The sequence below is a fragment of the Acomys minous genome, assembly GCF_964271855.1.
Source record: "Acomys minous genome assembly, chromosome: 10".
NCBI classification, from domain to species: domain Eukaryota; kingdom Metazoa; phylum Chordata; class Mammalia; order Rodentia; family Muridae; genus Acomys; species Acomys minous.
The window spans coordinates 16,397,156-16,425,073 of record NC_140491.1 but is presented as its reverse complement, the minus strand read 5'-3'; the positions used below and the strand labels follow the sequence as shown (position 1 = coordinate 16,425,073).

At 44.7% G+C, this 27,918-nt stretch overlaps 1 protein-coding gene and 1 long non-coding RNA gene across 4 annotated transcripts in view; one reads left to right on the top strand and one right to left on the bottom strand.

Moving 5' to 3' along the window:
- Nucleotides 1-18,049, bottom strand: part of LOC311607717 — a 29,095-nt gene extending 11,046 nt beyond the window's left edge. For all 3 annotated transcript variants that reach the window (XR_014782713.1, XR_014782714.1, XR_014782715.1), the window contains exons 1-2: nt 17,796-18,049; nt 5,729-5,786 (exon numbers count right to left, since the gene is read on the bottom strand). This is a non-coding gene — a long non-coding RNA (uncharacterized lncRNA). The remainder of the gene's footprint in view (nt 1-5,728; nt 5,787-17,795) is intronic.
- The window catches only part of RBPJ (recombination signal binding protein for immunoglobulin kappa J region), a 200,608-nt gene that overhangs the window by 66,137 nt on the left and 106,553 nt on the right, over nt 1-27,918 (top strand). The window lies entirely within an intron of this gene.

Genomic DNA, 27,918 nt, shown 5'->3' with positions numbered 1-27,918 from the left:
TGACAGGAAAACCATCTGACTGAACCACAGGGAACTGCTCTGCCTCTGTGACCCTCTGCCTTCTACCACGCGTGTATACAATGTGCACTTCGTTAGGCAGTTTGAGAACGTTAAGTAAATCTAGGCTTGTGTTGGGGTCACATAAACCAGACAAGGGGTGGATGTGGGGAGAGGGGATGTGCACCTTTAAACCCAGCAGACAGAAGCAAATGAATCTCTGAATTGGAGGCCAGCCTGGTCTACAGAGCAAGTTCCACCATAGCCAGGGCTACCTAGAGAAACTCTTGACACCCCACCCCACCTCCGACACACACACACACACACACACACACACACACACACACACACACACACACACACAATCCAGACCTGCAGCTTGACCTTTTAGGTTCCAATCTTAGCTTTATCAGCAAGGAGGTGTTTGACCTTTTTCAGGTTCCTTTAGCCTCTCAGCCTCAGCTCTCTTGTCTGTGAAACCAGGAGGGTAATTGTGTATCTCATAGCATCGTGATAAAACAAAACCAGGCATAATGGGTGTGGAATACAGGCTCAGTATGTCCCAAGAACTCTAAAGTTTAAAGTATCATTTAGATGGCTAGGGCCAGAGGTTACTCAGCTGCTAAGTGACAAAGACAGTAAATGGCAGGCTGACTCCCGTCAGACGCATGCTTTCTTCTGTGGACAGAAATGAAATGCAGGCATTTTCCTTGGAGCTTGGGAGAGCCCACTGGGGCAGCAGTTGGAGGCCAGTGGGTGGGTCACAGGAAGATATTTAAAGACAAGGAGGCAGGTGGCTCGGGCAGATGGGGGCGGCTAGGGTTTATACACTCAGGACAGCCGGGACAACGAGTGACAGCGGCTGCAAGACGCCAGCTTTGTCCCCACAAAGCAGCAGGTGAAGCCACAGAGCGTCCACACTCCAGATACCCAGAGAGAGCCCAGCCGGAAGCAAACACTTGCCAGGGGACTGGCGGCCACATTTGCCTTTTTCAATCAATCAGCGAACAATTAAGGACAGTCCTTGAAGCAAATCTGTGTCATCACCCCCTGCCCATCAGCAGTGAGCACACAGATAACAGTCTCACTTCTGAGACTCTTCCGCCCTCCAGAAGCCAGTGGCAGCTTCGCGCTCAGTCACACAGAAATGTGTTTGACTGTGGAGCTCCTATTTCTACTTTGCCGGCACGGCAGATCCGCTTGGGTTTTGTTTACCCGCCAAGTACTTTCCGTATTTTCCACATCACTCAGAAATCTGTATCTGCTGCCTGGATGGAGCAGGTTTAAGGAACAATCTGAGATTTCTTTCTGAATAAGCACTTAGTTGTACTTTGTTTTTGCTTTTCTCAGTTACTGGAGAGAAACAGTGAGAGAAAGCAAACGCTGGCCTCGCAGTATCTGTGCTGGCGACTGCACAAAAAAAGTTACATTGTCAGGCGCATAAGAGTCTCATTGAGGAAATCTGGATCCAGACTCCTAACAGGTTGATACTTTACGTTCAGCTTAATCAAGGAAAATCCTTAGAAACTTGGCCCAAAGTGACCTAGCTCTGCACTAAAACCAGGGCCAGCCGGGGATCGCAGGTTGAGAGAGATGGAGACCAGGCAAGAAAAGCACAGGGCGTAGACAAGAGGGGAGGGGGAAGGAAGCAGGAGAGAAGGGAGCTTTGTTCACAGGAAAACCTCAGTGTAACTGTCTCTGTGGTAGTGTTACACTGTTTCAATCTGCATTTTATCCTGCTCCCCTTGAAAACCAAGAGGATTATTTTTTTTTTAAAGGAAATGTAAAATGTCGTTTACAACTGTGCACTATTTTTCTTGTAAAGGACGTTATGCTAAGGAAAATCAAATCCCCTCAGCAGAAATTTAAGTGACTGGATACCGAGTCCCCATCAGCCGTTCCTGTGAGCTTTGGCAGGTGATAGTGTGGCCAAAGCCGGCCCTCTGTCCATCCCTGCTCAGCTGCCAGATTTAGTAAATAAAAATACAGGACAAAAACAAGCAAACATAAAAGAGATACCCAATTAAAGCCAGGCAGTGGTGGCGTAGGCCTTTAATCCCAGCACTCGGGAGGCAGAGGCAGGTAGATTGCTGTAAATTTGAGGCCAGCCTGGCCTACAAAGTGAGTCTAGTACAGCCAAGGCTACACAGAGAAACCCTGTCTAGGGAGGGAGAGGAGTTGAGTTTCAAATGGAGTAAAGAAAATTTGTAATATAACTATCCTCCAAGCACTGCATAGGACCTGCTCAAAATTACTTATTTATCTGAAATGCAGACTTCACTCCTTGTCTTGGTTTTCATCTGACACCGTTATTCGGCTCCTTTCCTTCTTACCTGGGGCTTTGCTTCTCGTCGCTCACTTAGAGACCTGGCTAATCACTGCCTTCAAATCATTCTACGCATCAAACTGCTTCAGCCAGTAAACCTGAAGCAGACACAGAAGACTTCATCCAGGCTAAGATTACTAAACAAGGTGCCAACTGAAGTGTAAAGAGTTAACGCCGAGGCCGGGCATTGCAGCACACGCTTTTCATCCCAGTACTTGGGAGGCAGAGGCAGGTAGATCTCTGTGAGTTCAAGGCCAGCCTGGTCTTCAAAGAGTCTAGAACAGCCAGGGCTCCACAGAGAAACTCTGTCTCAAAAAAAAAAAAAGTTAGCTCTGGGGCTCAATAAGCCCTCAATAACTATGTCATCAGAAAAGGAGGGGCATGTATAACATCCGAGGTTCAGGTTGTGGCTCGGAGGTAGGGTCCTTGCCCAGCATGTGTGAGGTTCTGGGTTCAGTTCACACTGGAGAGAGAGAGAGAGAGAGAGAGAGAGAGAGAGAGAGAGAGAGAGAGAGAGATTAATTGATTAAGTAATTAAAGTGAATAGGACAGAACAGGCTCTACCTTAGGGAGGGAGTTTGTGGCTGCAGTTCATTGATAACTGAGTTCTGAAACATCTGTTGAAGCCATGCCACATTTCCAGAGTCGGCCTTTCGTGCGGTCTCCCTAATCCTCTTCATGAAGTTTTCACAGAGGGTATGAATTGGCTTGGGGCTCCCTGGATGCCATAGATCTGCTGTAGACTGGGTCTTGCATGTCTTCCAGAGGCCCGTGTGTTTAGAAATATGGTCCAGGATCCAGAGGCCCGTGTGTTTAGAAATATGGTCCAGGATGGTACCACTGACACTGACACCTGTAATCTGTCAGACTGCGACACGTGTAGACCCAGGAAGTGGGAAAAGCAAGGCCCCCAAAACAAATGTACTGCCCTTCAGCTCTGTAGGGTGCCCACTAGATCTCAGAGTTTTTGTGGTTTTGTTGTTGTTGTTGTTTGGTTTTTGGTTTTCTTGGTTTTTCGGGACAGGGTTTCTCTGTGTAGCCCCTTGGCTATCCTGGACTCACTTTGAGGACCAGGCTGACCTCAAACTCAGAGATCGGCCTGCCTCTGCCTCCCGAGTAGACCTCAGATTTTTATAAGCAGAAATAGTATCCTTGTACCATTCTTTCCTAAATCAGTGTAGCACCTGTGTGTGTTGTCTGAGCCTCTGACTTAAGGGAAGAGTGGGCTAGCTCAGGGCAGCAGAAGTGATGCTCAAGAAAACTCATGTATGAGCACCTGTCCTCTAAAGCTGTCCAGTTACTATCTACTACCCATAGGTGATGCTTTGTTGTTGTTGTTGTTGTTTAGATAGTTTTTCACTGTAGCCCAGGCTGGCCTCTACCCACCACGATCTTCCTGTCTCAGTCTCCTAGATACATTGAGTTCTGTGCCACTGTGCCTCGCTCCTATTTTTATTACAGTCACCTCACACTGCATTTTAAAAATAAATGGTGAGGCCAGCTGTATTTATTAGTCTTGTCTTATACAGAAAATTTTTCTGAGTAAAGTAGGAACTTCTTTTTTGTTGTTTTGTTTTTGTTGTTGTTTTTTTGTTTTGTTTTTCAAGACAGGGTTTCTCTATGTAATAGCCTTGGCTGGCCTGGAACTCTCTTTGTAGACCAGACTGGCCTCGAACTCACAGAGCTCAGTCTGCCTCTGCCTCCTGAGTGACCACGACCGGCAGGAACTTCTAATAAATAAGTGCCTGTCAGGTTTTACGAATACATACAACGTGGTATTAGACTTCTGCTACAAAGAATATAATGGCATACAGACATAGAATTATGATTATAAAATATATTTCATGCAAAAGCAAGATGATCTTAAGCAAATTGTTAAGATTATTGGTCCCAGAGATTCAGAAACATTTTTTCTGCACAAGTCTGCATACTGACTTTTTGTTTTTGTTTTTCAGACAGGGTTTCTCTTGTGTAGCCTTTTCTGTCCTGGACTCTCTTTGTAGACCAGACTGGCCTCAAATTCACCAACTTGCCAACTTTTGCCTCCCAAGTGCTGGGATTAAAGGTATGCACCACCACACCTGGCTGTATACTGACTTTTTATAAAGAAAAATCTATGTAGACCAAGGAAGAAAATAATTGGGTTAAAAACTACCTGAGGAATAGTAGCCAGGTGCTGTAGCTTGCTTCTGTTAGCTCATGAATAAGAGTGCTTGTTTTGGATTTATTATTCTTGGTCAACATTCTCTTGACAACTTTTGAGGTTTTGTTCTGTTTTGTTTTGTTGTCCTTTTCATTTACTAGGTCCTCAGTGGGATTTTTTTTACTTGATTCAATAAAGTTTCTCTATTCAATGGGGAAGGATTTTATTTCCATGGTATTTTCCAATTCAGCATTTTGGAATGCATATCTAGTTATTCAGAATAGGCTTTATTTCCTATAACAAAATTGTAGTGATTTCTTAAGACAGATCCTAAGCATTTCTTATTAAATATTCTTATGATCCTATTTTAAAGCATTTTTAAAATAATTTCTATGTATAACCATTGCTCATATAAGGAGAATGTGGTGACTTAAAAAGCATTTATCTCAGGCCGGGCGTGGTAGTGCATGCCTTTAATCCCAGCACTCGGGAGGCAGAGGCAGGCAGACTGCTGTGAGTTCGAGGCCAGCCTGGTCTATGAATCGAGACTAGAACAGTCAAGGCTACACAGAGAAACCCTGTCTTGAGAAAAAAAAAAAGCATTTATCTCTTGCAGGGTGAGGTAGCACATGCTTGTCATATCAGCACTGTGAGAGGCAGAAGCAGGTGGATCTCTCTGAGTTCAAGACCAGCCTGGTCTGAAAAACAAGTCCAGGACAGCCAAGAAAACACAGAGAAACTCTGTCCCAAAAAAAGACAACAGCAACAACCAATATATATATAAAACTTATATATATAATTATATACTAATTATATATTAATAGATTAATTAATATATTTAATATATATTAAATATATAATTATATATAACTTATATAATATATATGTATAAAATCACCATCATTCTGCCAAGACTCTCATTGGCTCTAGTGTTTTTAATTGAGTCACTTCTCTAACACAGTCAAGCAATAGTAACTTCCCTTTTATTTTATTTATTTATTTATTGGTAGGGGGACTTGTCACAGTACATGTGTGGAAGCCCAAGAACAACCCATCAGAGTTGATTCTTTCCTTCTACCATATGGGCTCCAGGGATCAAACTCATATGGCCAGGCTCAGCAGCAAGCGCCATTACCCACCGACCCACCTCCCTAGCTTTCTCTTTCTTTTTCCATATTTGAAATTCTAATTTACTTTTCTTGTCTTATTACATAATTAGTACCTCCCAACAAGGCAGAATGATAGTAATGCTGTTTGTTTACCTGTTATGGAAGTCAGAAATATTTGCCCTCGAAGATTTGTAGGCAACACAAATGCTATCTATACAAAAGGAGAAAGTAAACATTATCATGTGGCGATGTAACAACACCCATATTTAGGATGTATGGTAGTCAATGATGCCCATGGACTAGACATTTGTTTGTTTGTTTGTTTGTTCCTTGTGTTCTTAAGGCAGTGATGGGCACAGGGAAGTCAGGAAGAAGCCAGCATATCCAAAATGGCAGATTGAGAGTTCAAAGATTAAGAACAGCTGGGGAAAGCAAGCGACCAGAGATCAGCAAGCAGGATTTTCTTGGGCCAGAGCCAGAAACACCAGCTGGGAGGCAACCGCTATGTCAAAGCAGTTCTCTGCAGAAGCCGTGGAGGGAACGGGAAGGCCTGATGGGAAAGAGCCTTGAGGATTCATAGAAAGTCATGATGAGCAGTTTCTAGACATTTCCCCATGCTTTCCCAGAGGGAAGGCAGAGTTTGCTACCTAGGACAATGCTTTGCACCAGGAGTGAGCTATCAGTACATTTTTCACTGAGCAGAGACAGGAGTCACAGGCTTTCGACAACCAATGGAAACTGGCAAAGTCTAATTTTAAAGCAGATAGCTTTTAAATGTCCTTTTATAATAGTCATTTTGTTGAACTATAACCTGCATGTAAAAAAGCATTCAAGTCACGTTGCTGGAGAAGTCTCTACTCCTTTGTTCTATCCTCCCTTAAAACAGTGATCATAAGGTATAGCCAGGAGTGGTGGCATATGCCTGTAATCCCAGCACTCTGAGAGGCAGAGGCGGGCGGATGGCTATGAGTTCGAGGCCAGCGTGGTCTAGAAAGTGAGTCTAGGACAGCCAAGGCTACACACAGAAACCCTGTCCCTCCTCACCCCCCAAAAAAGACAAAACAAAAACAAAAACAAAAAAACAAAGAGTGATCATAAGAACACCAAAAGAGAGTTTTTAGCTACCCTTAAACTCCATGTAAATGAAATTGTGTAGCATATAGTTTTTATGCCTCCAGTGTCTTTTGTTCAACATAGTATTGACCAGGTTTGTGTGCTTCTTCCTTGTTGTCTCATGAAGCATTAGTAGGTTTTTCTTACCCTACAAGGTTTTTGTCCTATGAATCTGCCACAGTTTATTTATTATACGTTGCTGTCCATTACATTGCTGGTGACCTTTTAGGCTGTGTCCTGCTCAAAGCAGTTTGATTTACTTTAGGAGGAGCATATAGGATGTATCTGTACTTTTCAGAACGACATTGGACTCAGGAGGCAGAGGCAGCTGGATCTCTGAGTTCAAGGCCGGCCAGCCTGGTCTACAGAACAAGCTCTAGGACAGCCAGGGCTATACAGAGAAACCCTGTCTTGAAAAAAATCAGAAAACCAAACCAAACAAACAAAAAGAATGGAATTGGCGGGACACAGGTTTTTTTATATTCAGCTTTCACAACTATCCCTGGCTCCTTGGTGGTCACACAGTGCATGGCGTTCCAGCCGTTGCTCCTCCTCGGTAACCTTGATTTGTCCTTTACACTTAGCCATTCTATCGTGTGGAGACCTTTTTTTTTTTTTTTTTCCCTTATTGTGGGAAAGAGCTCATGCCACAGTGCTCCACAGAGGTCAGAGAACAACTTTGCAAAGTTGAGTCTCCCCTTCCACCTTTACAAAGCCCATGACGTTGGTCTTCTGGGACTGTTGCAGCAGAGTATCCCATAATAGGCAGCTGATAAAAGCAGGCACCTGTTCAGTGTCTCAGTTCTGGACACCAGAAGCCTGAAACCCTTGCCAATAAAGCCAGGTTTCTAAAGCCTTAGGCAGCCCTCCCTGGCTCCGCTTGGCTTAGGGAGAACTTCTAAGAACCCTGAACCTTCCTGGGCTGGTTAACACATCAGTCCCCTTCTGCGTCGCCTCACAGCATTACCCCTGTTTCTCCTCACATGTGGCCATGTTTTCTTACAGATAGAAGTCATCATGGGATAGAACATACTCCACCGCAGAAGGAGCTCATAACTAAGTTAATCCCACATACAAGCACATGTTGGGGCTATAGGCATATGATGGCTAGTTATAACTCTCAATGTGATTCCACCCAGAATCACACAGGAGGAGCACCTCACTTGGGCAAGGTTTGTTTTTTTTTTTTAACATTGGATTGGCATGCAGCCATGCCTGTGCCACCATCACCAGGCAATGGAAAGTCTTAAGAAGTCTCTGCCTATTGGGGGTGGTACCATCCCTTAAGGAGGGGTCCTGAACCATATAACAGTGGAGAAATAAAGCTGTGTATAAACAAGCAAGCAAGAAGCATGCATGCATTGGTTTCTCTTCAATCCTGGTCGGGATGGGATGGGACTGGCTGCTTTGAGCTTCTGCTCCTGTGACTTTCCTACTACGTTGTATCCTGGAACTGTGAGTAGAAGTAAGGCCCTTTTCCCTTACGTTCTTTTGCCAGGATATTTTATCACTGCAACAGAAGTGAAACCACAACAGAGGTTACACCTTTGATACCTTGGCGGGTGTGGATTCAATTCCCAACACCCTCCTTCACTCCTTAGCAAGTGAGAATAAATCCTACAGGAATTTTCTTATACATTCACTAATGTCTATGAATAATTTGTACACATTGGACATATGTATACTACACACACACACACACACACACACACACACCTCTTAACATTCGATTGTGGTAATATATATCTAGCATTAGATTTATCATTTTCAGTGCTCTCATGTGTACAGTCCTCCAGTCCCTCCAGATTTGCTCATTGTCACAAACAGAAACTCTAAACCCACTAAGCAGTAACTGCCAGTTCTCTTCCTCCTCCCCAGGCCTCAATAGTCTCTATGCTGTTTCTGTCTCTGTAAGTGGATGCATTCCCTATTTGCCCTCTGTCTGCCTTATTTTACGTAGCCTGGTATTCAAGTCTCATCCTTTCTATAGCTGATTAATATTCCATGGTGTGTATATGCCACATTTTGTTTATCCATTCATTCATTCATTTGGTGATGGACACTTGGGTTGCTTCCAGCTTTCCACTCCAATGAGTGAAGCTGCTATGAACAACTGTAGACAGGATTTGTTGAAGTCCTGTTGCCTATTCTGACATGTGTCTTTTGCCCCTCAGTAGATGTTGACGGTTTTTTTTTTCAAGCCAGTATAAATGAGATTAATGTATTCTCCGAGCTAATTGCTTTGTGCTCCATGGTATGGTGTGAGGGAGACATTCTATGGAGGGAAACTATCTCTTCTTTGAACCTGAGACCATTTAGCACGAATGCAACTTTTCTCAAAATGAAGTTTTTTAAACACATGGTAACCTAGATTTGTAGGTCAGCAAACTTTCTTCATAAAATGAAACTTTTCTTTCTTTCTTTTATTTATTTATTTATTTATTTTGAGACAGGGTTTCTCTGTGTAGCCTTGACTGTCTTAAACTCACTTTGCAGACCAGGCTGGCCTTGAACTTACAGCTATCTGCCTGCTTCTGCCTACTGAGTGCAGGGATTATGGGCATGCACCATGTAACCTGCCTTGTTTCCACTCTTGAGATATCACAGATAAAGTTGCCAGTGCTAACTGGATCAGCTGACTGACCAGTGTTGTGGGTTTTTCTGTCTTGTTTCGTTTTTTTTTTTTGCAATGGTGCCTACTCATGGGGGTTACACAGAAGAATGGTGTCAGATAATAAGTCTGCCTTGTTTCAGACCATTGTTTCACACTGGCCATAGGAAAGAAACCTTGTAAGTAGAAAGAAGAGAGGAAAGTAGGGAGGAACTGCGTCCGAAGAGCCAATTGGGAAGCCAGTGTGATGTGCTTGCCTGGACACCCAAGGTTCAATCCCCAGCACCACCAAAAAGAAATAAGGAGAGAAAGAAAAGAAGGAGAGAGGGGGGGAAAGAAAACACTAGGCTAGGGAGCTGCCTCTGTGGGTGAAGTGCTTGCTGAGTGGGCATGAGGACCCAAATTCAGCGACCCAGTGCCTACATGAAAGCCAGGTGCTGTAATACAAGTCTATACGTGTAAGGCTGGGAGGGGGTGGGGAAAGGTGACACAGGAAGATGCCAGGGTCTAGCTGGTCAGCCAGTCTAACCAAAAAGGTACATTCCAGGTTCAGTGGGAGATACTCGCTGAAAACATAAGGCAAAGAGGGTGGCAGAGAAAGGTACCTAACACTGATATCCAGTGTCACTACATGCATATTCAAGAAAGCACTCACACATACACACTCACACACACACACACACACACACACACACACACACACACACAAGCACACACAGATTAAAAATGAATAAACCAGAAAACCTATGAACTGGAGAAGTCAGTAACATACATAAGTCCTTTTTAGAAGGACTATAGTAATGGCACACAAAATTCCTGTAGATTTTAATTCTGTTTGGTTTTCTTTCTTTTTTTTTTTTTTGTTAAGATTTTTTTAGTCCCGGTGTGTTGTGGAATATTGTGTGGCCTTGGTCTGCTGAGATACTTCAAAGCCTTATTAAGAATGTCTGGGTCCCAATGAAAGCCTACTATACCCAGGTTTACCAGGAAATTTGGGCAGGAATGGGGCTAATGACCCTCATCCTTTATAAAATCTGGAATGCTGGTAAAAGAAGTAAAGCTTTGAAAGGCTCCAGTCCTGCACCTGCCCATGACCATCATCAGTCGCTCCATGAGTCCACTCAAGATGAACTGTGTCAACTAAGCTTAAGCAAACTGTGTTAGATGGACATGGCCCATCATTGTACACTTGTCTACGTGTCATTACAATGTGGCATTAATAAATGTGAGAAGAAGCCGGGTAGTGGTGGTGCACGCCTTTAATCCCAGTACTCAGGAGGCAGAGGCAGGAGGATCGCTGTGAGTTCGAGGCCAGCCTGGTCTACAAAGTGAGTCCAGGACAGCCAAGGCTACATAGAGAAACCCTGTCTCAAAAAACCAACCAACCAAAAAACAAACAAACAAAAAATAAATGTGAGAAGCACCAAAATATATATATGTATATATATATATTTAAATGTATTATGTATACAGTGCTCTGCCTCATGTATGCTTGCACTCCAGAAGAGGGCATTAGACCACATTACAGATGGTTGTAAGCCACTATATGGTTGTTGGGAATTGAACTCAGAACCTCTGAAAGAGCAGTCAGTGCTCTTAACCTCTAGTCATCTCTCCAGCCCCGTTTGTTTTTATTTTCAATACAGGCTTCTCTCTGTAGCCCTGGCTGTCCTGGAACTCACTCTGTAGACCAGGCTGGCTTCCAACTCAGAGATCTGCCTGCCTCTGCCTCCTGACTCCTGGAACTAAAGGCATGTGCCAGCACTGCCTAGAAGATTTTAATACTTTTGTGTGAATGTAATTTTTTTTTAATTTTTTTTTGTTTCTATCACTGCCTGATTTAAACGCATAAGGAATTTATAAGTAGTTTTATTGTGTTCACTTATTTTAAAATTAAATTCTCTGAAGACTTACTTAAAAAATTGTTTGCCATTGAAGAGTTTCAGGCATTGCTCAATCTAAGAAACACCAGGTCAATGCAGAAAGTCCAAGGCAGGGTCATCACAATGGAAAATGTCAGCAAGAGCAGCCAGAGAGCTTATCAGGCTTCGGACTGGAGTGTGAATTCATATATAAATGTCTCTCGCCACCGAAGTCAGCCGTGACCAGGTCGTAAAAATGGGGCACATTGGAAAGACGGGGCCTCAGTGCGAGGCTTAGTTTGTGTCCTGCCTTGGCTGTGCTAGCTGTAGACTTCAGCTGCGTTTTTCTCTAGGGCTTGATAACAAAGCCAAGCTCGCATGTTTGCTACAAGGATTACATTTGACGTATTTAAAGCATCTGGGAAATCTTGGGAGTATTCGGTGACAGCCACTGATGTTCCAGGGACATTTGAGCTGGAGGTTCTTGGCGTGTTCCCTGAATTTTATGTCACGCTCAATACTTCTCCACATTTGAGGAAATATCCTGAGCTAGATAACTGAGGGTAGCACATGGGACCACAGCGCATGTCGCCAAACTGCAAATGCAACACAATTCGGACTCTTAGGTTGGGTTCCAGCTCACTGAACGCTCACCAGGTATTTCTGCTTAGTTAAAAACATTGAAAGCAGTTATTTCAACCTTCAAAACAGAAAGTCTTTTCCTAAGTTTCTGCTTTATTTTTATCGAGTATATTTTGTTGATTGGATTCCACATTGTTGGTTATGATTTTAAAAAAAACAACAATGAATGTAATCGTGTGTGGAGAAATACACATGTTATCTATATGTGAAATTGAACTAAATCAACATTGAGTTCAGAGCATAAGCTAAGAACTGGTCTTTGGGTTTTATGAAAATGCTGAAATCTGTTGTTTTCTCAGAATTCTTTTTCTACTCAGGGTGTGATAAGGGTAGAGCTAGTGGGACCTTAGAATTTACAGCCATTTTAAGCAGTCACATGGCCTAAAACAATATTAATACAAAACAATTATAATTGTGTTTAAAAGACCTTGGAAATCTGTCTTCTTTATAAATCACACCCTTGCTGGACAGGGTGGGACACAGTTGTAATCCCAGCACTCTGGGAGGCAGAGGCCAGCCTGGTCTACAAAGCAAATCCAGGACAGCCAAGGCTACACAGAGAAACACTGTCTCAGAAAAAAGAAAGAAAGAAAGAAAGAAAGAAAGAAAGAAAGAAAGAAATGAAGGGAGAAGGGAGAGGAAGGAAGGAAGGAAGAAGGAAGGAAGGAAGAAGGAAGGAAGGAAGAAGGAAGGAAGAAGGAAGGAAGGAAGGAGGAAGGAAGGAAGGAAGAAGGAAGGAAGAAGTCACACCCTCACCCACTTAGCAAGAACATTGATTCTCAAGAGCAGAGACATAGCAGCTATGCCCTCCTTGAATACTGAGCAGTTTTTCCTTCTCACCTCTCCCTCAGGAGCGCTGCGTGTACACAGCACAACAGTGTCCTAGCTGGCCTCCCTGCTTCACTCTAGAACTCTCTAGCGCATTCTCCACACAATAGTTAAGATTGGGCTTTTGTAATTATAAACCAAATCACGCCATTGCCTGTTCCAAACTCTGCAATGGCCTTCAGAGCAGGCAGATCACAATCCATGACTGCTGTAGTAGACACACACACACACACACTCTCTCTCCCTTCCTTCCTTCCTTCCTTTCTTTCTTTCTTTGGTTTTTCTGAGGCAGGGTTTCTCTGTGTAGCCTTTTTTTTTTTTCCATCTCTGTCCTAATCACTATGCCATTCCTTCACAGTGCCTCACAGGCATGCTCTCTTCAAACACTGCAAACACAGCCCCACATAAGGCTCCCAGTTTTACCATTGCCTCTGCCAGAAGGCTCTGTGCTTCCTAGCCTTCCCAAAACAGCTTCCTTTGGTTCCTCAGAGAGGCCTTCATTCCCTGCGCAAATCCTGCTGTTTCTCACACTGTTTGATTTGCTTCAAACATGCAGTTATTTTTTATATAATATATTTTATTAATTTATTCATATTACATCTCAATTGTTAGCCCATCCCTTGTATCCTCCCATTCCTCCCTCCCTCCCATTCTCCCCTTACTCCCCTCCTTTATGGCTGTGACTGAGGGGGACCTCCTCCCCCTCTATATGCTCATAGGGTGTCAAGTCTCTTCTTGGTAGCCTGCTATCCTTCCTCTGAGTGCCACCAGGCCTCACCATCCAGGGGACGTGGTCAAATATGGGGCACCAGAGTTCACAAGCACTCAGTTATTTGGACTCCATCTTTGTCATGTAGTTCGTGCTGTAGTGCTGCCCCTCCCCGACCTCCCACCTCACCCCCACCCTCCTTACCCCCACCCCCTCATCCCCCTAGGATTCACACCTCGAGGAAGTCACTAAGTGCTAGAGCGCAGTCTTCCAGACTTTGCTTCTGTGACTGACTGACAGGAAGGTTCAGAAACCAACTGTGCTCCAGGCCTGGCTTGGCTATTAGCAACGTAACCTCTTAAAGTACTGAGCCTTCTCGAGCCCCAGTTCCTCTTAGGCATAATAACTGCGCAAGCTAAACGTGATGGTTTTTAAGAGTCCTTCTTATTTTATATTCTATGGTTTGTGTGTGCCTCCCCCCCCCCACCCCGTTCTTCTCCCTCCTCATCCCATGAATAGCTCTAAACCAGTTAGAGATATTTTCTGCATAAACATGGAGATTCTAAGGATGTGCGATGGTCTCTAGATGCTGAACTCTCATCAAAACCACATGTTGTAGTGTTTTATTTTCCCTTGCCTGGCCAAGCCCGTCGAAACCACACCCTTCACTGCCAACCCACAGCAACCCTGCTTTTGGAAGTAGAAAATGGGGTAGAAGGATCTCTGGCTGCTGAAAGTTTATAAATAAATAAATAGATGAAGAAATAAAGGAATGAAGCTGCCCAGATTCCTGACTAAAACCTTGTTTCTGGAGAGATTGGAGTATGAGTGACAGGACTGATGAGATGCCTTCATATGGAAAAGTTTCTGAAGATAATAGGCAAGCGTGGTATGAAGTTTTAGAGACAGTAGTCCTCTGCTTATCTGGGGTTTTGCTTTCCAGGGTTTCAGTTACAGTCAACCACAGACTGAAAAATATTAAATGGAAAATTCCAGAAACAGACAACTCATACGTTTTATATTTTTGAACTGCCCTGGGTAGTATGATGCAATCTTGTATGCCACACCTCCATCTTGCTGGGGAAATGAATCATCTCTGCCCAATGTACTCTTGCTGTATATGCTACCCTCCTGTTAGTAGCGATCTCAGTTATCAGACGGACACTTGGTGCTGTCGGAGCACCTGTGTTCAGGTAACCCTTGACCTACTTCAAACGGCCCCTCAAAAGTAATGACTAAGAGGGACCAAGGGCACACAACAGGTGAGGACAAGTTAACTGCTACTCTGTGGCAATGCTGAGGGTGTATAGGAAAAGCATCCAGCTTACATGTATTTGTACAGGGTTCAGGACCCTTGGGGCTTTAGGCATCCATAGGGATCTTGAGGCATATCCTTGCAGAAAAGGGGGAGTTGTTTCATTGGCAGACAATTTCTGAACTATTATATCCAATCCACACATAACTAAAAGGTCATGTTCAGCTTTCAGCCGTTCAGTTTAGAATACACCATAAATATCCATGTAGACATGGCTTGATGGTGATTGGCTAGGGATGCTGCTCTTCAGCTGCACTCAGCTCATCTCAGGAAAGAAAAAGGAAATCTCCTTCATGGGTAGAAAAACTGAAGTCTGAAGAATTGCTCTCGGAGTTCGAGGCCAGCCTAGTCTACAAAGTGAGTCCAAGACAGCCAGGGCTACACAGAGAAACCCCATCTGGAAACACCATAATAATAATAATAATAATAATAATAATAATAATAATAATAATAATAATAATAATAATAATAGCTATTATTATATAGGAAGTTTTAAAATCAAAGTATAAAGCAATAGAAAGCATAATGACAGTATTTATGTGAGATGGAGGACACGGCCTTGGTTGAACAGTCAGAAAGTTAGAATTCAGAGGGTTCAAATGGCCAGGCCAAGGTCCCATGGCTCGTTAGTGCTAGGGCTCAGAGCTAAACCTCTGGTCTCCTATCTGGCAGTTCCATGCATTCCTCTTTATATGATTTTGCCCTTCTGAGAGCCCGTGGGTACCAGCAGCTTCGCATCACATGTGCCAGCTCTGGTGGGAAATTGCAGACTTAAAAGCAAAGCTGTGTTAAGATTCTATGAGGCCAACTAGCCAGTTCGAACTTCATGGCTAGAGAGACCGGAAATGGAGCAGCTTCTTAGCCAAAATCACGTTGGGTTCCTCAGTTCCCTTACCAGCCAGCCACTCATAGCCCATCTCAGTGTCTAACTATTATCCTTTCAACTCTCCAGTAAAACCTTTGGAATGCACCAACCCAGCAGACACAAAAGCTAAGCAGGCCACCAGGCAGCAGCTGAGACTCACTGCAGCCATTTCCTCAGTTTCCCTATGAGCCTCCAACCTGACACTCCCACCAATGCATTTAGAAAATGCCTTGACTTGTTGCTTCTCTCTCTCTCTCTCTCTCTCTCTCTCTCTCTCTCTCTCTCTCTTTGTGTCCTTTTCTTTATTTATTATGTATATAGTGTTTTGTCTGCATGTACGCTTGTGTGCCAGAAGAGGCTACCAGGTCTCATTATAGATGGTTGTGAGCCACATGTGGTCGCTGGGAATTGAACTCAGGACCTTTGGAAAAGCAGCCAGTGCTCTTAACCACTGAGCCATCTCTCCGGCCCGTTGTTGCTTCTCTTGTTCTGTGGCTATAAAAGCTCACATGCACAGTCCTGTGTTGGAACATGCTACTCAAGGCGAGCTAAGCCTGTGTTCCCAGGCCATGGCTGCTTGTATTTGGCTCAGGATGAATGATTGTTTTATTCTTTGAGGCGAGTTGTGTTTTGTGTTGACATAAACCAATCACAGAACAGGGCAGACTGTTTCAGCCTTAGAAAGTGTTTTGAGTATTAGCTGTTAGTAATTTCCTTTTTTTGCCCTTCTGGTGGTGACGATTAAACCCATTGTGTCACTTATGCCAGCCTCACACTCTAATACCTATCTACATGAGCAGCCCCATCACTGATAACTCTTTACATTTATGTATGTTACGTAGATTGTATGTGTTAATCCCACTGTTATGTTTAATGATTTTTGGGTTTTGGGTTTTTTTTTGTGTGTTTTGGTTTTGGTTTTGTTTTTTTCAAGACAAGAGTTTCTCTGTGTAGCCTTGGCTGTCCTGAACTCACTTTGTAGATCAGGTTGGTCTCGAACTCACATCGATCCACCTGCCTCTGCCTCCCAAGTGCTGGGATTAAAGGTGTGTGCAACCACTGCCCAGCTATGTTTAATGATTTTTAGGAAAACTTACTATTTTCTCTGTTTCTGATAACTTGAAGGGGAGGGAAGCCCATCTCTTCTACCTTTAATGATTTAAGACCGTGTCTTGGACCTAAGTGGCAATAGAAAACAGGGATGGAGTTACACCGGGAGAGACATTCTCACGCCCACCCGACACATGAGGAACCCACACACCCCACTCAGAAAGTGAAGAAAATATTAGGCGGGCTTGTACCCTGGAGGAAACAGTACTAGGTACAAAAGCAAAGAAAGAAACCGTTTTAAAGGCAGAAGTATAAAGAGATAAATAATGAGAAAATAAACTGTGAAAAAATAAGATAAGGCCAAGCAGGAGAAAAGATTCATCGGTAGGAAGTGCTCTGAGAAAAAACAGAGAAACCAAAAGGGGTTTTAGTTGTTCTTTTGTTGTTGTTGTTGGTTTGTGTTTTAAAGGAGAGAGGATGAAGGCACCAGAAAAAGCCAGGAAAGCATTTTTATAATTCTCTTAAGTAAATACGTTGTGCCAACCAGAAGTACTAATTTGGGCTTTGGGAAGTAGAGAATGGGGAAGCTCAACCCATGGCCCTAGGTAAGAGAACTGAGAAAAATAAATAGTGGGCAAAGAGGAAGAAGAGAGGGAAGTGGCCGGATCCTTTTTTCTTGGTTATTGAAATGATTCCAAGTGCAATCAGTTTTCAACAACTTTGCAGAATCAAAGGGGAAAGAGAGAACGGCAATGAAGGGAACTTGGAGTGCAAATTGTATTTGTGTTGCTGCAATGGAATATTTTACTCTGCTTTCAAGTCACTTCCACTTTCTGCCTAACCCTGAGGGCAGCACAGCCCCAAACGGCACCTGAAGATGTTTAATGCTCTGTCACACTGAGTGCGAGGCTGAGCTGGAGACACAGCCCTACCGTCTGGTGGGGGGAGGAGGCGGCGGGAGATGCGGGGGAGATGAGGGAGTGCAGAGGGCTTGCCTGGCACGTGGGAGGCCCCGGGTTCCAGCCCCGGCACTGTTTAAAAAGGACAAGGAGAAAGTACAACACGGATGGTTTTAGCCAGTATTTGTAAATGCGTCATTAAGTAAGAACTCTTCGATCATTTTAAGCCTGAACTTCTAGCACTGTCATTGACCACCCTCAGCTTTTCCACCCCAGGATACTTCTTATTCAAAAAAATATCACAGAAACATTCACTCTTCTCTTACCTAAATTAAAACTGCACATGGAGGTGCGTATGCGGCTTCTTTTCCTTGGCCCTCTGGGCCTCCGTTCTCAGCCAGTTCTCTCTGGCTCCTCCTGAGCTTTCTTTGAAAATGTCTCTGACTACATCCTTCCTTGGCACTGGCATCCATCGCGAGCCTATTCTGTATCCGCTGCTTCTTGAAATGTCTTGGTTTCCTGGGAGTGCATTCTTTCTCTCCCTTGTTGCAATGATTATCCGAGAGCAGCTGATCCCCCAGGCTCTCTACCTGCCACCAAATCCACTCTACCACCTCCAACTGCAACATCCGCACAACCCCCTGGGGCGGCGCATGCTTCACTGGTCCAGATGATCTCACTGTTGTCCCCTCAAAACTTGCTCGCCTATTCTACGCCAGCATTATCCTTCACCCAGATTTCCCAGCATCCTATAGGCCATCTTTAATTTCTCCTCCAAACACATAGCAAGCTTTCTGTCCCTAGAGTCTTCTTGTTAGGCATTTCTTGGCCTGTGTACTTCTTTTGAGTCCAGTGAAGTGGTATTTATCTTCAGGATTCCCTAGAGCAATTGTTCTGACTTTTGTGTTCTCAGATTATGTCAGGCCCCCCAATTTTGTGCTTTCTTTTTAATGTGTGCTTCAGTTTGTGATTATATATATATATATATATATATATATATATATATATATATATATATATATATATCACATATACATATATGTTATTTATATAATATATATAGGTGGGCAAGGAAAGCAGATACAGCAAGACGTGAATTACAGAGCATAATTGGGCTTCATTTAACTGCTTAATTTTCCTCCAGAGATACAGGGCCCAGGCTCTTCCCTCATCATCAGCCCACAACAACACAGGCTGAGAAGTGTGGTCCAGCTGTCTACCTGAGCCAAGAAACAAGCAGATGTTGAGGTGAAGTGATTTCTGACTCACAGGACCAGTGATGCTGCATTTTCTGCTTATTTGTACCACTGGACCATTAATACCCCACCAGTTTTTAAACTCTGGGGGACAAATTTGGTTTTATTCACAGTCAGGTCCCAGTAAAGTTCAACAAATCTGTGTCTAGTTAATCAATGAGGCTTTTGTGCTCTGCTTGGGGGTACGGATAGACGGTAGAGTGGTCTTCCTGCTTCTGCTGTGTTCTCGAATGCCAGGGTTCCAGGCTGTGAGGCAGATTGTCCTGAATTGATCAGGAGATGCAAGGCATAGAGCTGAGACGTTCAGGACCATGATGGTGAAGTTCAAGGTCAGGTATCACTGGCAGCATCTGCTAAGAAAACTGATGGAGACGTTATTCCCAGATCAAATTCTTAAGCAGCCTAAGTGCTTGTTGTTAAGAACATTTCCAACCCTGTAGGAGGGGCTGGGGGCTGGGGGCTGGGGGCTGGGGAGATGGGGGGGATGGGATGGGGAAAGCTTTTCCAAGACTCCGCCTCTGAATCTCTCAATCAGCTCTTACTGCAGGAGTCCTGTGGTGAATCTTTAGTAGCTTGAGCCTGGTGCTTCCTGATAACACAGATAGTAATTATAATAATTATCTCTTCTCCCAGAAGTTCAAGGTAGAGCTGAATACAAGGATCATTTTCTTCCCAGACCTCAGTAGTATCCAATGGCGCCCTAGATCAACCCAATGAAGTAGAAGAGGATCTCATTTTCCCCCAAATGTGTGTGTGTGTGTGTGTGTGTGTGTGTGTGTGTGTGTGTGTGTGTTGTCTGTCTGCCTGTCTGTCTGTTTGCTTGTCTGTCTATCTCAATAGCTTGAATAACATACTTCTAGTTCAGGGTCTGCCTTGGGTTCTGTCAGAATCAGTCCCATGTTCTGTCAATGTCTTTAATGCAAAGAACTGACGTACATTGTATATAACCATCACTACTCCATCGTTACCTGAGGGTTAGGTCTTAATGGCTAACTGAGGTGCCTATTAGCATATCAAAGCAGATGCTGTCCACCAGCCTCTCTCAGGATCGACAGTACCAGTTACAGAGACATCCTGTCCCCTACCCCAATCCAGCTCCTTTGACATAAGCCAACCATTTTGACTACACTGGTCTCTGGACCTCTTTGCCTCTTAGCTACTTGGTCAGAGGCTCCTCTCTTAGTCTTCCCCCCCCACCTCCACCCCACACCCCGTCTCTTCTCTTCCTCTCTTGCTCCCCACACCACCAACCTCCTCTCATGGCCCACTCACTCTGGACACTTCCAGAGGCCTCTGCCTATGCTCTCCCTTATATCTATAATGAAAACCTCAGCTCCTTAGGAGCACTCGTGTCCTCCTTTTATTTTTTTTTCCATTCACTGGATTTCTTGTTTTCATTCACAACAAAAATTGAGTGCATTTTTTTTTTCTGGAGATAGAGGAATGAACTTCCTGAGGCATGGCATTGTGGTGAATTAACCATTTCAAAAGAGGAGTAGTAGTTGCTTGCAGAAGTCAAAGTGAAAAGGTCTTCTCAGTTTATAATAATAAAAACAAACTTCAAAAAGGATAAGCTCCTAAACCACTACATCATAGTCAAAGAACACTGGGGAATCTGAAGATGTGGGGAATCGGCCCACATTTAGAGAAGAATCGAGAAAGATAAGTACCTTAGGGTCTGGCTTGGACTTTCCTTCTTTGCTTTATTGTCAGCCCAGTGAGAAAACAAGTTTTGTCTCCTTACTCCGTTACTCCCCCCCTCCCCACAAACACTCCTTTTTCCTGGGTAAGGTTGTGGACCAAAATCATCAGTATTGGAAATTACTCTGTTTTGCTTCATTTCTGGGCCTTGAGTCATTCTCCCCAATACCAGGATGCCCTAAGGGCAGAGTCTCAGGAAATGATGTCACTCTCTTTGGTCTTTTGGCCTTTTTTTTTTTTTTAAAGCCTTAGGCTTTTTCTTTGGGCCAAAAATTTTTAACAAATCTGTTTTCTAATTAGCCAGCAAAGAGTACAGGGAAATAGAACATGTGCCTCTCTGTTCCCCATTTCCTCTACCAGGACAACACAGGTGACTCCCAAGAATCCATACAGAAACCTCAATATTTTACCAAACAGCTGGGAGCCTCTTCTGCTTGCTGTTGTTGGGTTGTTTTCGTTTGTTTTTAAAGACAGGCTTTCTTTCACTAAGGACCATTAAGTTCACTATGTAGCCAAGGATGACTTTGAACTCCTGTTCTTTCCGCCTCTGCCTCTCAAGTGCTGGGATTACAGGCATGTATCATCCACCATGTCTGGCTTTCAAGTCATTTTTAAGATTTTCAGCGGGGCGGTGGTGGTGCACACCTTTAATCCCAACACTTGAGAGGCAGAGGCTGGCAGATCTCTGTGAATTCCAGGCCAGCCTGGTCTACAAAATAAGTCCAGGACAGTCAAGGCTACATGGAGAAACCCTGCCTCGAAAAACCAGAAAAGAAAGATTTTCTTTTTTCGGAGTAAGAAACCTGAGTGTCTTATCCACAGTCAAGCAGGACTGAAAGAAAAAGACAATAGTAGCCAGGTGGAAGGGTAGAGCCACGCAAGGGGTGTGACCGTATAAAAGGTGGGGCCATTCCAGGGGTGTGAGCATGTAAGGGGTGAGGGCCTCGCAGGCAAATGTGCCCAAGTCTTCCATTTGATCCTTTAAGTGAAGCGCTTCCTATGCAAATAAGTAAAACAATCCCCCACATTTGGGGATTGTGTCGATGGCAGATTGCATGTATTTACTGATGAACATGTGTTCAATCCTAGGACATTTTAAACACTGTCATTTCAGTTCTACATCAGTGTTGCTCTTTTCTTGGGCTCTTCCAGGAGTAAATCAATTGGTCCTTGAAAAGCTAAGCGTGGCCTTGTGCATACGGGTTGGAAGGAGGGTGCTCCGGAAGACCCTTCGTGTGAACAGCCTGGCCCAGGCAGCTGGTGTGAAAACCTTGGTCACGGTGGGTGACATGTGGGTCTCCCTGCTAGAGAGCCATGGCCTATCTTGCTTCCTCCCCAACCAGACTTCATTCAGGACAAAGATCCTTTCTTTTGTTTTTGTTTTTTGTTTTTGTTTTTGTTTTTGTTTGTTTTTCGAGACAAGGTTTCTCTGTGTAGCCTTAGCTGTCCTGGACTCACTTTGTAGACCAGGCTGGCCTCAAACTCATAGAGATCGGCCTGCCTCTGCCTCCCAAGTGCTGGAATTAAAGACGTGTGCCACCACTTCTCCAGCCAAGGATCCTTTCTTAAACTGCGGGTCTGATGTTTACTCTTAGGACGGACCCAGACCCTCAGTAGGGAAGGACGTACTTGCCATAAGCTGGACTGAGCATTGCGTGGAATGAGGAAGACTGTGGTCCATCACCTAGGTTACTGTTCCTCAGCCCGGGCACAACCTGAGATGACCATTAAAATCCCCACCCATACTTTGGACAACTGAGTCAGAATCTTTGGAGTGAGACCGCTGAGATTTTTTTTTTTTTTTTGGTTTTTCAAGACAGGGTTTCCCTGTGGAGCCTTGGCTGTCCTAGACTCCCTTTGTAGACCAAGCTGGCCTTAAACTCACAGCGATCTGCCTGTCTCTGCCTACCAAGGAGTGTGCCACCATGCCTGGCTTTTTTTTTTTCTTTTTTTAACAAACATTTCAGACACTAGACCCTGCAAACACTGACCTTGTCCTTTCTGACATTTACTACCCTCTTATCACACCCAGGAGTAATCATCTAAAACCTGGTGCCCTTTGTGAAAGCTAGCCTTTTTAATTTGGAAAGGCCAGGGAGCCTTCAACACACAAGTCTGGGTGTCTTCTAATTTATTCTCTTTTTTTTTTTTTTTTTTTTTTTTTTTTTTTTTTTTGGTTTTTCGAGACAGCGTCTCTCTATGTTAGCCCTGGCTGTGCTAGACTCACTTTGTAGACCAGGCTGGCCTCGAACTCACAGCGATCTGCCTGCCTCTGCCTCCCGAGTACTGGGATTAAAGGCGTGCACCACCACGCCCAGCTTAATTTATTCTCTATAGTCAAGCACACACACACACAAACACACACACACACACACACACACACACACACACACAGCCTTTCTAACTGGGCAGTGGTGGTGCACGCCTTTAATCCCAGCAAGCGGGATGCAGAGGCAGGCGGATCTGAGTTTGAGGCCAGTCTGGTCTACAAAAGCAAGTCCAGGACAGTCAAGGCTACACAGAGAAACCCTAGCTGGAAAACAACAACAACAACAAAAGAACAGCCTTTCTTTAAACATCTGCATTTATTTGCATGTGTGGCTGTATAGTATATGAATGTACATGCACGTGTCTGTGCCATGGCCAGAAATCAATGCTGAGTGTGGTCTTCCATGGAACTCTAGCTTTTTTTTTTCCCCCTTCCTGTGAGGATGTGATGTCTGTGTTCATAGTCATGCATGTGAGTGCAGGTACACATGTGCCCCAGGATAATACAGGTAATTAGATGACAACCTTGGGTATTGGTCCTCACCTTCCACCTTGTTGAAGACAGGCTCTCTTTGTTGTTCTTCGTGTGTGTGTGTGTGTGTGTGTGTGTGTGTGTGTGTGTGTGTGTGTGTATCCATCCGGCCCAAGTACTTCCACAGGACTCCTCTCTCTCCACAGAGGGCTACAGATGCCCTCACTGCACTTCTGACTTTTGTGTGCGTTCTGGGGTCTACAACTCAGGTCCTCACACTTGCACGGCAACCATTTTTACCCACTAAAGCCATGTCTCTAGTCCCCCCTCCCTTTTGTTTGTTTAGTTGGTTGGTTTGTATTTGTTTGTTTGTTTTGAGATAGGGTTTCTCAGTGTAAAGCCTGGCTGTCCTGGACTCACTTCATAGCCCCTTGAACTCACAGAGATCCTCCTGCCTCTGTCTCCCAAGTGCTGGGATTAAAGGCTTGTGTCACCACACCCAGCTACCCTTTTTAAGTTTTTAAGATAGGGTTTCACTATGTAGCCCTGACTGGGCTGGAACTTGTTATATAGATCAGGCTGAGCTCACAGAGATCCACCTGCCTCTGCTTCCCATGTGCTGGGATGAAATGCATGTGCCACCATGCCTGACATCCGTACCTTGTATTTTGAGACAGGGGTTCTCACTGAACTAGGCCTTGCAAAGTTAGGGCTTGGTCAGGCAAGCCCAGGGATCCTTCCGTCTCTGCCTCCTAGTGCAGAGACAGCAGCCATCTGTCACCTCAGTACGGTTGCCATGCAAATCTCAGGAGCCAAGTTCAGGTCTCCATGTTTGCACAGCAAGCCCTTTACCCAGCGAATCATCTCCTCAAACCCTCTTGGAACAAACGTGCTTGTACTGGATTCTGTTTCTAGCAAAAATGAAGACATATTAGTCAGGAAGAGAAAATGAAAAGGTAATTTTATTTTCTAAAGCGCATTACCGATTTGGTAACAGATAAGCCTGCGTTTGCCTCCGTTTCTCTCAAAATGATTCACTGGCCTCGGTTCCTCAACCCACCCGCTTAGAAATAGGCTTTTTTTCCCCAGTTCTTACAGCGTGACAGCCACGTCTGAAACCATGATGCAGGCCCTGATACCAGGAGGAGAGTGACGGGAGCCTATCCTATTCCTGAGCCACACAATGTGGTCATTGTTTAAAGCCATCCACTGCACAGCCAGCTTCAGGTAGATTTGTGATGTAAAGCTGGATGCCCCCCTCCTACCCACAAGAGAACAAGTCCCTAAGCCCAGGGAGACCTTAACCTGCTGCTGGGTAAAACCTTAGCGGTGGTCCCTTTCCTGAAGGCTGCATTAAGTTTGAGGTTTTTCTTTTCTTTCAAGTTTTTCAAAGCAGCCTACCACCAATGAAAATCAGCCTGCTGCCTTTTCCAAGTGTGTGTGTGTGTGTGTGTGTGTGTGTGTGTGTGTGTGTGTGTGTGTCTCCGTGCAGGACCGCCTTTGCTCTCTCCCACTCCCTTCTCTGTCCATTGCCCTAGTCTCTCTCTCTCTCTCTCTCTCTCTCTCTCTCTCTCTCTCTCTCTCTCTCTCTCTCTCTCTTTTTAAGTTCCCCATCAGTTAATTCACATTTCCTGATTTGGCAAACCCAGGACTCCCACCTCCTTTTGCTTGGGTAAAACTTCCTGAGTTGATATTCAAGGGAACTCTTACCTCATCGGAGCTTTTTTTTTTTTTTTTTTTTAAGGTTAAAAGGGTATTTAGGTTTAGTTACATAAAGCTCCATGGCCCACGGTAGTTACCACTTTATAAAAGTCAAGGGCCTTCCCTACTCCAACCTGCTTGCTTCCCAAGGTTAGCTAGAGACTTTAGGGAGGGTGAGATAAGCCCTCCTGCCCTCAGCTGCATTCGAGGCAGGAGCTCACACAGGTCTTTTCAGGCCTAGTCGTAGAAAAGAAACCTACAGCAGAGACAGGTGGGGCTCTCCAAGGCCATTTCCGAAGGCGAGAAAGGCCCTAAATGGGTTCTGGTTTCATTTCTGTTGCTGTGATAAAAATATCCTAACAAGCCGGGCGGTGGTGGCACATGCCTTTAATCTCAGCACTTGGGAGGCAGATTCAGGAGGATCGCTATGAGTTCTGAGGCCAGCCTGGTCTACAAAGCAAGTCTAGAAAGGCCAAGATAACATAGAGAAACCCTGTATCAAAAAACCAAAATAATAATAATAATAATAATAATAATAATAATAATAATAATAATAATAAATAAATTAAATAAAATCCTAGCAACTCGGCCAGTGATGGGTGGCATGCGTCTCTGACCCCAGCAAGCAGGAGGAAAAGGCAGGCAGATCTCTGTGAGTTCGAGGCCAGCCTGGTCTACAGAGTGAGAGTCCAGGACAGCCAAGGCTACACAGGGAAACCCTATCTCAAAAAATAAATAAATAAATAAAAGAGTTAGAACTGCAGCTTCTCAGAGCCTGGGCCACCAACAGTTCTTACCTCCATGAAAACTCAGCGCAGTCTGGACACTATACTTTCCTGAGACTCTGTCCCACTCCTCGTTCTCCTGGTGCTCTGCCATCTGTGCTTGAGGGGAGGCTTTGGTTCTCAGCCCACTCCTCTGGGTCTTTACTTAGATGCAAGCTTTCTTCCTACTCACACACGGTCCCCTCCCGGTTGTATCTTACTCCTCTTCTCTGCTTTCTTTTTCTATAATTTCAGTTGTTCCCTAACGCCCTGTCTACATGCATTGCATGTTTCCTCATGTCCTCTGCTCCCAGCCCTAACCCACACCCAGATACGCAGACGGCTGCCGTCCTTGCTGCATTCTTAGCACCTGGAAAAGTGCAAACTGGAGTTCTGGTTCTGTAGTTACTTGTTGAACAATGGAGGGAGTTGGGGACAGAATAAAAGAAAGTAGGAAAGGGTTTTGTTGAATGGGGGGGGGCTTCTTTCCTTCTTTCTTTCTTTTTCTTTTTTTCTTTTTTTTGGTTTTTGAGGCAGGATTTCTCTAAGTAACAGCCCTGGTTATCCTAGACTAATTTTGTAGGTCAGGCTGTCCTCGAACACACAGAGAGCCACCTGCCTCTGCCTCTGGAGTGCTGGGATTAAAGGTCTGTGCTACCACACCTGGCCAATGCAAAAGGAGGGCATTTCAAAAGCACTAAAATGGGTGGAGTAGAAGGCAGGGGCAGGGTGATGGGGAGACAGTGAAATTGTCATTTAATATTTACAAGAAGCCAATAAGTTAGCCACTGTCACCGCTGTTTCACTGGAAGAAACAGAAAATTTAATTCACGTAACTTACTCAAGATCAAAGAAAGAAAAGGTGGCAGGCGATCTCAGGCCTGGCTGCCGGGAACCTTCCTCTCTTCACAGCCAAAGCCATCTGTGAGTGGCTGGTGGCTGCTGATTTGGCATCGGAAGCAGCAGCAGCTGCTGAAATGCTCAAGACCTGGCCTGACATGGCGGTGTTCACCTGTCATCTCAGCACTCATGAGGCTGAGGCAGGAGGATTGTAAGATCCAGCCAGACAAGCTTGGGAAGACAAGCAAGGGAAACCTTGTCTCAAGACAGAGGAAAATAGATGCGAGGACTGAGCTCAAATCCCAGCTCTTCTGGTCGCCAGCAGGTGGGAGCAGGCAGGATTCTGTTTTCCCTAGAGGTGGCATCCAACCTTCTAGCTCTGCGTCTCCTCCTCCCCATTGCCTGGCAAAGCAGTTATGGGAGCAGTGCTCATGGTTCTGAGGAAAAGATGCAAGTCAGGATGGTGAGGATGCGTGGTGAGGTGAGGGTAGGCAACGAGGCGAGTCAGTGGCCCAGATGAAAACCACCTAGGCAAGAGGTGTCAGGGCAGATGACAGATGTCACACACCCCCCCCTTCTAACCACAGCTTCCGTGGCCCCAAAGAGATGCTGAGGATGACACGTGAATACGGTGAAAGCTTGTTGTTAATTTGAAGAGTTTGCTTTGGGGTCTGGGTGCATGGAGCTCTGCCGTAGGTATATGCTTAGTTCAGTATCCAAGAAGGCCTGCATTTGAGCCACAGCACCAGTAACAATGTTCACAACTCCTAAAGACCTGGGCTCTAAAGCACTTTTCCACCCAGGCATGGTGGGCGCACGCCTTTAATCCCAGCACTCTGGAGGCAGAGGCAGGTGGATCACTGTGAGTTCGAGGACAGCCTGGTCTACAAAAATGAGTCCAGGAAGCCAAGGCAAGGCTACACAGAGAAACCCTGTCTCAAAAAACAAAAAACAAAAAAACCTAAAAGCACGTTTCCCTCAGGTGACAGAAGCCAAGGGCTAGAAATCAGGAGATGTCAAGTGAGGTCGGGAGGCTCTGTGCTCTTGCTCAGCCAGTCTGTTTGGGTGTGAGTAAGGATGCTACATCTTCTAGTGAAACTGACTCCCTGAAGCAAAGCAATCCACAGGAATCTATGCATGACTGCCTACGGGAAGCCTACTGTGACCCGGCTTCCAGATTCACACTTGCTTTGTTTTTAACGTGTTGAAACTCTGTTGATTTGCCCCTCTTCTGCCCTGTCCACCATAGGCTTGCGGATTAGGAGAAATGAAAATTTTTAAATGAAAAAAAAATTACTCATCTTTGCCTCACCATAACTTCATATTTACAGTAGGCATTTGCTGGATGTTCATTGACGTGGTGGTTTAAGAGAGAACGGCCCCCCACAGGCTCATCGGTTTAAATACTTGGCCAGTATTTGAAAGGATTAGAAGGTACGGTCTTATT